The sequence below is a fragment of the Rutidosis leptorrhynchoides genome, chromosome 9, assembly GCF_046630445.1.
Source record: "Rutidosis leptorrhynchoides isolate AG116_Rl617_1_P2 chromosome 9, CSIRO_AGI_Rlap_v1, whole genome shotgun sequence".
NCBI classification, from domain to species: Eukaryota; Viridiplantae; Streptophyta; class Magnoliopsida; order Asterales; family Asteraceae; genus Rutidosis; species Rutidosis leptorrhynchoides.
The window spans coordinates 356,514,170-356,528,952 of NC_092341.1; positions in this window are offsets into that span (position 1 = coordinate 356,514,170).

Consider the following 14,783-nt stretch of genomic DNA (forward strand, 5'->3'; position numbering starts at 1 on the left):
TTAATACTCAATAAAAGTTACTATATATATACATATTTATTAGATATTACATAATAAATAATTTGCATATATTAAATGTAAAGACAAGTTAAGAATATAGTTGTCATAATATTATTTGTCAACTATTATTACTAATTCTTTTACTAAAAATATTATTGTTATTAGTTATATTATTATTAGTAATATTAATAACCTTAATATGATTGTACTAATTAACTTCTAAAAAAAATTGTGAATCAGATACAGATATATATACATTATGAAATCAGTATTATTTTTTTTAAGATTATTATTATTAATATAATTATAATTATTGATTAAAAATTATTAACAATAAATATATAAAGTCATAAGTGCATTGTAGAAATCCAAATCGATTACTTGTATCTTGCAAACTGTACATAATTGATTCTTCACCCTCTAATTTATACGAACTAGTAACCAATCACCATGTTAATCCAAAAAAATATTGTTACAAGTCTTTTTCCCTTTTTATTTTTTTTGTATTTTACTTCTCAAATTGATTCTCCTGATGACCTACTCTCTGTCATATAACGAATAACTAAGCTCACAGGAGGGATAGATAATTCAATTCTTTATCTCCCTTATCTGTTATTATCCCTATCACATTAAACAGATCGATGTATTTAAAGAAAAACAAAAACAGGCTCGCTGAACCCCTGTTCTTCATTTTTTTTTTGTTGCCAAAAATCGAATTTGAAAAAGATTTTAAAATATAGAAATGCAGTTATGTTGGAAATCCTTCACTTAAACTATCTGAAAAGTTTCAGATGCTAATTTTTAGTATCGAATCCTAATTCTCAAGTCAAACTAAATTTTTCAAAAAAGTCAAAGTTGTGTTTTTGAAGAATTTGAGTTCGTTTTTAAGTTTACAGTTTAATTGATAATACCAGAATGTTATAATGATGATTTTGAAGATATTTCATGAAGGATTTGAAGCCTCAAAACATCTCTATGTTGAAATTCGATTTTTGGGTTCTTCATATATTTTTTTTTCAACGACTGCTGCATTTATTTTATTTTTATTTAATGAATAAAAGAAATTAAAACAAGTTGTTTATAATTAAAACTCAAGTCTCAATTCAAATTATATGTGGTGGTCATGATTTTGGATATGAATTGAATTCGATTAGAATTGAGGAAGACAAGTAAAAAGGGGATGAGAAAATATACGAGTTATAAAAATTAATAGTTAGATTGAATCAGAAAATTAGACAGCAGCAGAATGGTTTGTGGATGTTGTTGAGTGTCGAGAGGTCTCGGGTTCGAGACCCGGCAGGGACATTATTTTTTTTGGCTGTTACAAGGTAGTCATTTTATTTTTCTTTAAAGTTATTATTATTATTATTATTATTATTATTATTATTATTATTATTATTATTATTATTATTATTATTATTATTATTAGTCATTATTATTATTATTATTATTGTTATTATTATTATTATTATTATTATTATTATGATAATTGTTATTACCCCTTGTATATTAGGAGTATCTTTGATCGTATTAATAGTATTATTATTATGGATATTATTAGTATAAGTATTATAAATACAATTATGACTATTATTATTATTATTGTAATTATTAATATTAAAAATCATTTTTAAGTATTATTATTAAGTTGTAAGATTATTAATAACAAGAATTTATTATTATTATCATTATAAGTTCTATTATTATTATTATTATTATTATTCATTAATATTAATATCCTTATTATTAGTATAAGTATCATTATTGAGATTATGATTATTATTATTATTATTATTATTATTATTATTATTATTATTATTATTATTATTATTATTAACAAAAGTGTTTTTATTACCAGTAATAATAAGATTGTTAAAATTATTATCAAGTAATAAGTAATGATATCAAAAAGTAATATTTTCAGTATCATTGTTATTAAATTGTTCATTTTATTAAAAACTACGGATACAATCATTATTATGAGATTTATTATTAAAAATTATCATCAATATTCTTACTAATAAAAATTATAAATAATATCATCATATTTATTAGTATTACCACTATTAATACTTCAAAAATTATCTTAATACTGTTTTAACAAACAAATGATATATATATATATATATATATATATATATATATATATATATATTTAATACATACAACATAATAAAATTTAATATTTTATATACAAAATGAAGATACAAAAAAATATATATATTATTAATATAAAATGAGATAAGTAATAAATTTATATATATAATTGTTCAATTACGATTATGTATATTAATAAATATACAAATGATATAGGTTCGTGAATCCGAGGCCAACCCTGCATTGTTCAATGTCGTCATATGTATTTTTACTATAAAATACATTAGGTGAGTTTCATTTGCCTTTTTACCCTTTATATTTTTGGGCTGAGAATACATGCGCTGCTTTTATATCTATTTTACGAAATAGACACAAGTAATCGAAACTACATTATATAGTTGAATTATCAAAATCGAATATGCCCCTTTTATTTAAGTCTGGTAATCTAAGAATTAGGGAACATCACTAATTTTGAGAATTAGTGCACGCCTAATTGACGCGAATCCTAAAGATAGATCTATCGGGCCCAACAAGCCCCATCCAAAGTACCGGATGTTTTAGTACTTCGAAATTTATATCATGTCCGAAGGAGGATCCCGGAATGATGGGGATATTCTTATATGCATATTGTGAATGTCGGTTACCAGGTGTTCAATCCATATGAATGATATTTTTGTCTCTATGCATGGGACGTATGTTTATGAGAAATAGAAATTTTGTGGTCTATTAAATTTATAAAATGATGATTTATGATAAACTAATGAACTCACCAACCTTTTGGTTGACACTTTGAAGCATGTTTATTCTCAGGTATGAAAGAAATCTTCCGCTGTGCATTTGCTCATCTTAGAGATATTACATGGAGTCATTCATGACATATTTCAAAAGACGTTGCATTCGAGTCGTTGAGTTCATCAAGATTATTATTAAGTCAATTATAGTAAGATATATTACGAAATGGTATGCATGTTGTCAACTTTCGATGTAATGAAAGATTGTCTTTTTCAAAAACGAATGCAATGTTTGTAAAATGTATCATATAGAGGTTAAGTACTGTAATGACCCGCACTTTTTCGATCGTTCTATACTTATAAGATTAATATTTACATAAATTAAACCTTACCAACATGATAAGCAATCCAAATTGTTGAGACTTATGTTTTTGAAATGAGTTTTACACAATGTTTGACCGTCTAGTTTGACCGATGATATCACGAACTATATAACATATGATAATTATACGTTTGTGTATATATATGTATATATATACATATTTAACATGATCTAAGGATGTTTTAATATCTTATTTTGTATTAATAACAATAAGTTATAAGTATATTTTGAAACTACTAACTTAAGTTTTCAAAACGATAACCATACGTAACGTTATTTGACATAAATACTTATAACATATAATGTTTATACATATATCGTATATGTAATGTATTTAATCACTTTTAAAGACTTAAATACATAAAACAATATAAGTATATTCACAAAAGATAGCTATATTTGAATTCTCATTCCATTTTTCACAAGATTTTCTATACGTATATCTAGAGTATATGTACTCGTATCATACCTAGCTTCTATACGTATTTACTATTGGTATATACACATCAAATCACCACCTACCAGCCCTTGTTCATGCCTTATGTATAAGGTAACTCTCTTGTTCATGCCTTATGTATAAGGTAACTACTTTTGATGTTTAGTATGACTAATTACATAAAAATACAACATGAAATTTTGTCCATGTTTTTCCATTAATCATGTTTTTATGGCCTTAAATACATCTTCCATTTTCAAATTTTATTACCTCATTTCTTTAACCAAAAACACACTCTTAAGAAACTCCATAACCATTCAGCTAGTATCCATGAAGATCTAGCCATAAAAACATCACTTAAACACCATAAGAAAAACCTTACAAAAACACTTCAAGAATCCTTTCAAGAACACAAGTTTACTTCCAATCTTTCATCCAACTCCATCACTCTTTTGGTTCTAGATTTTTACTTCTCTTTTACAGAAATCTTGTCCAAGTAACTTGAGGTAGTAACTTTGTTCATAACCTTATTCGATTCATATATATATATAGCTATCTTATTTTGTGGTATAAAATTTTAACAACAAGAACATAGTTTGAATGTTTTCAAACTTGTTTGCAAACTAAATAGATCCTTCTCACTTAACTTTTAAAATACTTCAAGACCTGTAATATATCATAAATATATGCTAATTTAACAAGGTATAACTTGGTTTTTCAAAGAACACCTTAAAAACTGAATTTACGACGTCGGAGTGCAACCGGGGGCTGTTTTGGGTTGGATAATTAAAAACCATCTTAAACTTTGAATTGGAGGTTTATTTTCTGGAAAAATGATTTTTACTATGAATATGATAACACATAATAATTTCATGATTTAACTCAAAGTATAAGTATTTTTAGAAAAATAATAATTTAAGGTTGTTTACATGATGGAAAATGATTAACTTCATACGTTTCACTAAAGTTTGACCTATGACCTGTGATTTCGAATACAAACTAAGGTATTTACAGTTCATAGTCTTAAAGAGGGACTCGATCCAAGGAAGTGGCAAGTTGAATCAACGAAAACGGAGTTGTAACGAAGAAACTATGACCAAAACGAGATCGGATATCTAAGACTAGTTTAGCTACGAAAATAATTGGAGAAAATTAAATAAATCACATCTTTTTTAAAATAACATGATATTTTATATATATGTACTCATAATTTAATTTTATATGGTTCAGGATCACCCGTAAACAATACGAGAAGATTAATCATAAGATCCCATGATTGTACGCAACACGTCATTTGACAACACCGGTACTTTATGTACGCAACACGTCATTTGACAACACCGGTACCGTGGGTCAAGATTAATCTCGACCAATACATATACGATGGGGGTTTTTATTTATTTCATTGGGGGTTTATTAAACACCTAAAAATGAACCATTAAAATTGAATTACTAACTACGGACTGCTAACTACGGACTAAGGAATTATTAAAAGTATTATAAGTATATATATGTGACGTTTGTTTAAAAAGAAAAGGTATTGATATATTATATATGGATAGGTTCGTGATATCAATCGGAGACCAAGTCAAAATTACATATCTTCAAGACGAAAGTGAGTATATAGTCCCACTTTTAAACTCTAAGTATTTCGGGATGAGAATACATGTATTTTATGTTTTACGTTATGGACACAAGTAACTGAAAAATATATTCTACGTTGAGTTGTACCACTGGCATACTTCCCTGTAGCTTGGTAACTGTTATTTACAGCGGTATTGTAAACGCGAATCCTGTTGATAGATCTATCGGGCCTGACAACCCCAACCGAACTGGACGACCAGTATTCAACGGTTGCACAGTACTTCGTTTTGTGACTACACTTGGTACGGTGTAGTAAGATTTCATAATAAAGGGAATATGCGACGTGATTAAATGTTAAGTATGGTTACCAAGTGCTCAACCACTTAGAATATTTTTATTAAAACGTTTATATATGAAATCTTGTGGTCTATATATATATATTGCTGCCGGCATTAAACCTATATCTCACCAACTTTATGTTGACGTTTTAAACATGTCTATTCTCAGGTGATAATTAGAAGCTTCCGCTGCAACATGTTGAATTTAAGCAAGATCTTGAGTATGCATATTTGTGTCAAAAATAAAACTGCATATCCGAGGAATTGTAATGTAAAATATGCTAGAAATCGTATTGTTATCATCACATGTAAAGTTTGTAAGTCTAAGATTATCGCTAAACGATAATCATCTTTTTATTGTCTAAAGCTTGTATTAAAATAAGAGTTATGGTTTGTAATGTAAAATAAATGCAGTTGTTCTTTTAAAAATGTCGCATATAGAGGTCAATACCTCGCAATGAAATCATACGTTATCTAACTCGTTCTTATGGTTAAGGACGGGTTATGACATGTGGTATCAGAGCGGTGGTCTTAGCGAACCAGGTTTGCATTAGTGTGTCTAACTGATAAGTCGTTAGGATACATTAGTAAGTCTGGACTTTGACCGGGTCTGATTTAAAAACCATTGCTTATCATTGTTGGTTAAAATTTATATGTAAATATTATGTAGTACTAATGGGTTAGTTGTTATGTGATAGATGTCGGGCTCGAAACTTATTATCACATTCAGCGACTCCGAATCAGAATCTTCAGATGGCGTTTCAGTCATTAACCTATCCGATGACGAAAATAATATCTTTGGGGAAGACTCACAAATTCCGAATGAACCAACTATAGGGAACCCGGAAAGTGAACCCGAGGAGGAAAGTGAACCCGAGGAGGAAAGTGAACCCGAGGAAGAAATACAGGAAATTACGAAAGACAAGTTCGAACTAGGAAAGAAACGAAAGGCTAATGAATTAGAAAATTCAAATCCCTAGTTTAGTAAGGATGATGTGGCACCAACTCCACTAGACACTACCACCCCTATTCCCGCTATTCCTATTCGTTCTATCCCGGCATCCAGTTCTTCAGTCCCACAGCCAAAATATAGGCAGACAGCCAGGATAAGCGTTAAGCGATTCTTTGAACCTAAACGTCCTAGAAAATAGACCAAACGATGCGCTGCCGTATTAAACCATGGGATCATATAATGTTTTGTATAATATTATTAGTGTGGTTTGCTTAATGTTCGATGTAAGATAAGCATATGTAAAATAGTGAAGTATGAAATGCAATAATTTTCCATGGTTAAGTATTATTTAGATTGTAGTAATTGATTTTCGTACTAAGCTATTAAGTATGAACTTTAACGGGTAGGTACTACCCTAGATATAATTATAAAATGCTAATAAGAAGAAAAGGCTTTTATAATAATAACTGGTTCATATTATTAATAAGCTACGATGTACTGTAAATACATACTACATCTATAATATTCCATGTGAATAATTATTTTTTTTCTTATTGAAGATTATGGCGCGATTGAACCGAATGACGGAACAAGAAATCCAGGAACTCATCAATCAGCGAGTGAACGACAGAATGTTATGGGTCGAGGCTGCAAGAGCTGCTGTAGTTAACCCAAATCCTCATGTAGGATGTACCTACAAAACTTTTCAAGCTTGCAAGCCCTCATCATTCAGTGGAACGGAAGGACCGATCGGTTTAACCCGGTGGATAGAAAAGATGGAGACTGTGTTTAAAATAAGTGGTTGTGTTGAAAAGGACATGACCAAGTATGCATCGTGCACTTTACAAGATAGTTCACTCACGTGGTGGAAAAATTATGTGAAGGCTGTAGGAGGAGATGTAGCTTATGATACTCCATGGGAAGAATTCAAAACAATGTTAATCAACGAATATTGTCCAAGGAACGAGGTTAGGAAGTTGGAAGATGAATTACGAAGTCTGAAGGTTATTGGTACTGAAATCACCAACTACAATCAGCGATTCATGGAATTAGTTTTGCTATGTCCTGAATTGGTCCCAACCGAAGAACGGAAGATTGAAATGTACAAAGATGGTTTGCCCAAAAAGGTCAAGGCAAATGTTACAGCATCGAAACCTAAGACAATTCATGAAGCTATAACCATGGTAAACGAGCTAATGGATCAGGTCATCATGGATAAGAAAGTATCCAATACTGATGTGAAGGTATCAGGTAACAAAAGAAAGTGGAATGGAAATTATGATCGAGGTAACCAACAACAATCTTTTAAGAAACAAGAAATCACGCAAGGTGCGGGTAGTGGTTTAAGCTTTGGTTACAAAGGACAAAATCCTTTATGTAACCGATGCCACAAACATCACTCTGGCTACTGTAATGTGGTATGCAACAAATGTAATCGAAAGGGTCATCTTGCTGAAGATTGTAGGGCTCTCGTTACAAATACAAATGGTACCAAGACTCCTGCCACCAATGCAAATAGAACTGCTTTGGCTACCGTTACTTGTTTTGGGTGTGGAAAACAAGGTCACTATAAGAGCCAGTGCCCGAATCCAGAGAAGAATGTCGGACCTGCACGTGGGAGAGCATTTATTATTAATGCTAGAGAGGCACGTGAAGACCCGGAGCTTGTTATGGGTACGTTTACCATTAATAACTTATCAGCGTCTATTATATTTGATACTGGTGCCGATAGAAGTTACGTGTGTAGAAATTTTTACACTAAATTGAATTGTTCATCATTACCTCTAGATGCTAAGTACATGATTGAGTTAGCTAATGGTAAACTAATTAAAGCCGATAAAATTTGTCGTGATTGTGAAATAAATTTAGCCGGAGAAACGTTTAAAATTGACTTAATACCCGTAGAATTAGGAAGTTTTGATGTAATAGTCGGCATGGACTGGATGTCCAAAGTAGGAGCTGAAGTTGTGTGTGCCAAGAAGGCAATTCGCATTCCTAGTAAGGATAAAATGCCGGTGATGATTTATGGAGAGAAGGGTAATTCAAAGCTAAAACTCATTAGCTGTTTGAAAGCCAAGAAGTGTTTAGAAAAGGGATGTTATGCTATTCTAGCACATGTTAATAAAGTCGAAAAGAAAGAAAAAGAGAAGTGCATCAACGATGTGCCTGTGGCAAGAGATTTTCCTGAAGTTTTTCCGGAAGAGTTGCCGGGATTACCTCCATTTAGATCTGTAGAATTTCAAATAGATTTAGTACCAGGAGCTGCACCAGTGGCTCGTGCTCCATATAGACTTGCACCGTCCGAATTAAAAGAACTTCAAAGTCAGTTAAAAGAATTACTAGACCGTGGATTCATACGACCAAGCACTTCACCGTGGGGAGCTCCGATTCTATTTGTTAAAAAGAAAGATGGATCTTTTAGGATGTGTATAGATTATCGTGAATTAAATAAGTTAACTATCAAAAATCGGTATCCACTACCGAGAATTGACGACTTATTTGATCAACTCCAAGGATCATGTGTGTACTCGAAAATTGACCTAAGATCGGGCTATCATCAATTACGCGTCAAAGAAGAAGATATACCGAAAACTGCTTTTCGGACACGTTATGGTCATTACGAATTTTTGGTCATGCCGTTTGGGTTGACAAATGCGCCAGCTGTATTCATGGACCTCACGAATCGAGTTTGTAGTCCATATTTAGATAAGTTTGTTATCGTTTTCATTGATGATATTCTTATCTATTCCAAGAGTGAGCAAGAGCATGAGCAGCATTTAAGGTTGATATTAGAGTTGTTGAGAAAAGAACAGCTATATGCTAAATTTTCTAAATGTGCTTTCTGGTTGAAAGAAGTGCAATTTCTTGGCCACGTTGTTAGTAGCAAAGGAATTCAGGTTGATCCAGCAAAAATTGAAGCCATTGAAAAATGGGAGACTCCTAAAACACCAATGCATATACGCCAATTTTTGGGTTTAGCCGGTTATTATAGAAGGTTTATTCAAGATTTTTCCCGAATAGCTAAGCCGTTGACAGCATTAACGCAAAAAGGGAAGAAATACGAATGGACCTCGGAGCAGGAGAACGCATTTCAATTACTGAAGAAGAAGTTAACTACGGCGCCTATTTTATCGTTACCAGAAGGGAACGATGATTTTGAAATATATTGTGATGCTTCGCGACAAGGTTTTGGTTGCGTTCTTATGCAACGGAAGAAAGTTATTGCATACGCATCCCGACAATTGAAGATTCACGAGCGGAATTATACGACGCATGATTTAGAACTGGGAGCAGTCGTGTTTGCATTGAAGATATGGAGACACTACTTGTATGGGGTTAAATGCACTGTGTTCACTGATCATAAAAGTCTTCAACATTTTTTTGATCAGAAACAGCTGAACATGAGGCAACGTAGGTGGGTCGAGCTGATAAACGACTATGATTGTGAAATTCGTTATCATCCCGGGAAGGCGAACGTGGTGGCCGATGCTCTAAGCAGAAAGGAACGAGAACCAATTCGAGTACGAGCAATGAACATAAAAATTCGCATGAATCTCAACTCACAAATCAAAGAAGTTCAACGAGAAGCACTTACTAAAGAAAACATAAGAAATGAAATAATGAAGAAGTATGAGAAGCAACTCGTAATATGGGAAGACGGAATTCGATATTTTGCAAACCGTATTTGGGTACCGAAGTTGGGTGGATTAAGGAAGTTGATATTGAATGAGGCACATAAGACAAGATACTCGATACATCCTGGAGTTGGAAAGATGTACCAAGATCTTAAGACACATTATTGGTGGCCTAATTTAAAGACAGACGTTGCAACATATGTTGGGGAGTGTTTAACTTGTTCCAAAGTCAAAGCAGAACACCAGAAGCCGTCAGGGTTACTTCAACAACCAGAAATCCCAGAATGGAAATGGGATGGTATTACCATGGATTTCATCACGAAGTTACCAAAGACTGCCTGGGGATACGACACCATTTGGGTGATTGTTGATCGTCTCACCAAATCTGCACATTTCTTGCCTATAAAGGAAACGGATAGAATGGAGAAACTATTACGATTGTATATAAAGGAAATTGTTTCAAGGCATGGAATACCTATTTCCATTATATCCGATCGTGATAGTAGATTTATCTCAAAGTTCTGGCAATCACTACAGGAGGCACTAGGAACTCGTTTGGATATGAGTACCGCATATCATCCGCAAACGGATGGGCAGAGTGAAAGAACAATTCAGACTCTTGAAGACATGCTCAGGGCATGTGTGATCGATTTTGGAAACGGATGGGATAAGTATCTACCATTAGCAGAATTCTCGTATAATAATAGTTATCATGCGAGCATTAAAGCTGCACCATTCGAAGCATTGTACGGAAGGAAGTGTAGATCTCCTATCTATTGGAATGAAGTAGGGGATCGACAATTAACTGTTCCCGAGATCATACATGAAACTACTGAAAAGATAGTACAAATCAAGGAGAGATTGAAAACAGCCCGTAGTCGCCAAAAGAGCTACGCCGATGTCCGAAGGAAACCATTAGAGTTTCAGATCGGTGACATGGTTATGTTAAAGGTGTCACCATGGAAAGGTGTAATACGTTTTGGAAAAAGGGGTAAACTGAACCCAAGATATGTAGGCCCGTTCAAGATCATCGAACGCATTGGACCGGTAGCTTATCGACTCGAGTTACCGCAACAACTCGCCGGAGTACATAATACCTTTCACGTCTCAAACCTTAAGAAGTGTCTTGCAAAGGAAGATTTCACCATTCCTCTTGAAGAAATCCATGTCGACGAGAAACTACAATTCGTCGAAGAACCAATCGAAATCATGGACCGTGAAGTTAAACAGCTCAAGCAGAGCAACATACCGATCGTTAAGGTTCGTTGGAATGCTCGAAGGGGTCCCGAGTTTACTTGGGAACGAGCGGATCAGATGAAACAAAAGTATCCACACTTGTTTCTCGATGACGCAAAATAGGTACAATTTTAAAATTTCGGGACGAAATTTATTTAACGGGTAGGTACTGTAATGACCCGCACTTTTTCGATCGTTCTATACTTATAAGATTAATATTTACATAAATTAAACCTTACCAACATGATAAGCAATCCAAATTGTTGAGACTTATGTTTTTGAAATGAGTTTTACACAACGTTTGACCGTCTAGTTTGACCGATGATATCACGAACTATATAACATATGATAATTATACGTTTGTGTATATATATGTATATATATACATATTTAACATGATCTAAGGATGTTTTAATATCTCATTTTGTATTAATAACAATAAGTTATAAGTATATTTTGAAACTACTAATTTAAGTTTTCAAAACGATAACCATACGTAACGTTATTTGACATAAATACTTATAACATATAATGTTTATACATATATCGTATATGTAATGTATTTAATCACTTTTAAAGACTTAAATACATAAAACAATATAAGTATATTCACAAAAGATAGCTATATTTGAATTCTCATTCCATTTTTCACAAGATTTTCTATACGTATATCTAGAGTATATGTACTCGTATCATACCTAGCTTCTATACGTATTTACTATTGGTATATACACATTAAATCACCACCAACCAGCCCTTGTTCATGCCTTATGTATAAGGTAACTCTCTTGTTCATGCCTTATGTATAAGGTAACTACTTTTGATGTTTAGTATGACTAATTACATAAAAATACAACATGAAATTTTGTCCATGTTTTTCCATTAATCATGTTTTTATGGCCTTAAATACATCTTCCATTTTCAAATTTTATTACCTCATTTCTTTAACCAAAAACACACTCTTAAGAAACTCCATAACCATTCAGCTAGTATCCATGAAGATCTAGCCATAAAAACATCACTTAAACACCATAAGAAAAACCTTACAAAAACACTTCAAGAATCCTTTCAAGAACACAAGTTTACTTCCAATCTTTCATCCAACTCCATCACTCTTTTGGTTCTAGATTTTTACTTTTCTTTTACAGAAATCTTGTCCAAGTAACTTGAGGTAGTAACTTTGTTCATAACCTTATTCGATTCATATATATATAGCTATCTTATTTTGTGGTATAAAATTTTAACAACAAGAACATAGTTTGAATGTTTTCAAACTTGTTTGCAAACTAAATAGATCCTTCTCACTTAACTTTTAAAATACTTCAAGACCTGTAATATATCATAAATATATGCTAATTTAACAAGGTATAACTTGGATTTTCAAAGAACACCTTAAAAACTGAATTTACGACGTCGGAGTGCAACCGGGGGCTGTTTTGGGTTGGATAATTAAAAACCATCTTAAACTTTGAATTGGAGGTTTATTTTCTGGAAAAATGATTTTTACTATGAATATGATAACACATAAAAATTTCATGATTTAACTCAAAGTATAAGTATTTTTAGAAAAATAATAATTTAAGGTTGTTTACATGATGGAAAATGATTAACTTCATAAGTTTCACTAAAGTTTGACCTATGACCTGTGATTTCGAATACAAACTAAGGTATTTACAGTTCATAGTCTTAAAGAGGGACTCGATCCAAGGAAGTGGCAAGTTGAATCAACGAAAACGGAGTTGTAACGAAGAAACTATGACCAAAACGAGATCGGATATCTAAGACTAGTTTAGCTACGAAAATAATTGGAGAAAATTAAATAAATCACATCTTTTTAAAATAACATGATATTTTATATATATGTACTCATAATTTAATTTTATATGGTTCAGGATCACCCGTAAACAATACGAGAAGATTAATCATAAGATCCCATGATTGTACGCAACACGTCATTTGACAACACCGGTACTTTATGTACGCAACACGTCATTTGACAACACCGGTACCGTGGGTCAAGATTAATCTCGACCAATACATATACGATGGGGGTTTTTATTTATTTCATTGGGGGTTTATTAAACACCTAAAAATGAACCATTAAAATTGAATTACTAACATCGGACTGCTAACTACGGACTAAGGAATTATTAAAAGTATTAAAAGTATTATAAGTATATATATGTGACGTTTGTTTAAAAAGAAAAGGTATTGATATATTATATATGGATAGGTTCGTGATATCAATCGGAGACCAAGTCAAAATTACATATCTTCAAGACGAAAGTGAGTATATAGTCCCACTTTTAAACTCTAAGTATTTCGGGATGAGAATACATGTATTTTATGTTTTACGTTATGGACACAAGTAACTGAAAAATATATTCTACGTTGAGTTGTACCACTGGCATACTTCCCTGTAGCTTGGTAACTGTTATTTACAGCGGTATTGTAAACGCGAATCCTGTTGATAGATCTATCGGGCCTGACAACCCCAACCGGACTGGACGACCAGTATTCAACGGTTGCACAGTACTTCGTTTTGTGACTACACTTGGTACGGTGTAGTAAGATTTCATAATAAAGGGAATATGCGACGTGATTAAATGTTAAGTATGGTTACCAAGTGCTCAACCACTTAGAATATTTTTATTAAAACGTTTATATATGAAATCTTGTGGTCTATATATATATATATATATTGCTGCCGGCATTAAACCTATATCTCACCAACTTTATGTTGACGTTTTAAACATGTCTATTCTCAGGTGATAATTAGAAGCTTCCGCTGCAACATGTTGAATTTAAGCAAGATCTTGAGTATGCATATTTGTGTCAAAAATAAAACTGCATATCCGAGGAATTGTAATGTAAAATATGCTAGAAATCGTATTGTTATCATCACATGTAAAGTTTGTAAGTCTAAGATTATCGCTAAACGATAATCATCTTTTTATTGTCTAAAGCTTGTATTAAAATAAGAGTTATGGTTTGTAATGTAAAATAAATGCAGTTGTTCTTTTAAAAATGTCGCATATAGAGGTCAATACCTCGCAATGAAATCATACGTTATCTAACTCGTTCTTATGGTTAAGGACGGGTTATGACAAGTACCTCGCGATGTAATCAACTGTTGTGAATCGTTTATAATCGATATGGACTTCGTCCGGATGGATTAGGACAGGTCGCTACAGTTGGTATCAGAGCGGTAGTCTTAGTGAACCAGGTCTTGCATTAGTGTGTCTAACTGATAGTCGATAGGATGCATTAGTGAGTCTGGACTTCGACCGTGTCTGCATGTCAAAAGTTTTGCTTATCATTTCTAGTCGGAAATCACCTGCTTATCATTCCTAATCTAGACATATCTTAATGCCTGGATTTCATGAATAGTG